The sequence below is a fragment of the Hyperoodon ampullatus genome, assembly GCF_949752795.1.
Source record: "Hyperoodon ampullatus genome assembly, chromosome: 19".
NCBI classification, from domain to species: Eukaryota; Metazoa; Chordata; class Mammalia; order Artiodactyla; family Ziphiidae; genus Hyperoodon; species Hyperoodon ampullatus.
In genome coordinates, this window is record NC_136932.1 from 11,620,692 (window position 1) to 11,622,029 (window position 1,338).

Genomic DNA, 1,338 nt, shown 5'->3' on the forward strand with positions numbered 1-1,338 from the left:
CAAATATACTCATACACACATGCATATGCAGGCTCTGAGGGACATGGTGGTTCACACACACACATACACACACACACACAAACAGAGCTATACACATAGGTATAACGCTGGCACACAGGCACATACACACCGATGAGTAAATCCAGTGACCCCTAAGCCGGCGTCTCACCGCCTCCTCCGAGCTCAGCCTCTGTCTGTTCTCGGCAGCCGGCGGAGGACTGGCACCGCCATGCCCAAGCCAGCGGCGCCAGCAGAAGTGCCGCCTGGCCTTCCGGGCGGCAGGAAGTGGGAAGGTTGGGTCTGAGCCAGGTGAGCAGTGCCTGCCCCAGTGTGGAAATCTCGAACATGGGCTCAGCTAGAACATTCTTAGGATCCCTTTGAGGCGGGGAGAAGGATGAGGAGGGAGGAAGAGATGGGTGTGCTGGAGGGTGGGGAGGAAACCTCTGGGGTTGGGGAGGCTGCCAGGAGCCCCAGTGGTGCTGATGCAGGAGGGAGGGAAGGAGGGAGGGAAGGGAACCTTCTTCCTGAGCACCAGGGTCCCAGACACCACCCGAGATCTGGGTGCTCTGGCCAAGAAAGCCCCCAGTGCAGCGATATGCTGGTGGGATCCAACCTGTGCTACCCATCCGTGCTTCCTAGAAAAAGATGATTCCCAAGTGGAATCCTCCCTTCTGCTCTTCTCCCAGGGGCCAGCCAGGGAGCCAGGGGCCTGGGCAATGGACAAATCCAGAAAGGGTGTCAGGGGTCACACCGGCCCAATGAGTCAGGATCCAGTGACCCATCAGGTTTGTGGAGCCATTTCTGGACCAGTGATGCTTCCCTTTCCCAGAGAATTCCTAAGCTGGCAGGGTGATGCTGCACCCAGAGTCAGGGGAGGGCTGGCAGGCCCTGGGGTCAGGCGTCTGCTCTCACTGAAGTTAAGACTTCCTTGTCCTGGAGGGAGCCGGGGGGCCCTGAGCCACTTCCTGGGGAGAGGTCAGTGGCCCTTAAGACTCTGGTGGCAGGAGGGCAGCCAATCCTTCCAGCACAGGCCGGCTCCTCCCCAAGTGGGGAGCAGAGATTCTGATGTTCCGACCTCCCCCGGGGCCGTGAGGAGGGCAGCAGGGCCCCCGAGGAGGTGAGAGCAACTCGAAGGTAAAATCATGGAGGCAGCAGCCTCGGGCTCAGAGTGGAGACTTCAGGTACAATTCCCGTTTTCCACGGCCTGGGTGACAGCCCAGCACGGCCAAATCCTGTCCCCGACGGGGAGCTGGATCAGTCCCAGACGCAAAGTCCTAGCTCCCTCAGGGGCAGGCGCCACAGGGGAGCTTTGGGGCTGTGCCACCTCACTGCCGTCTG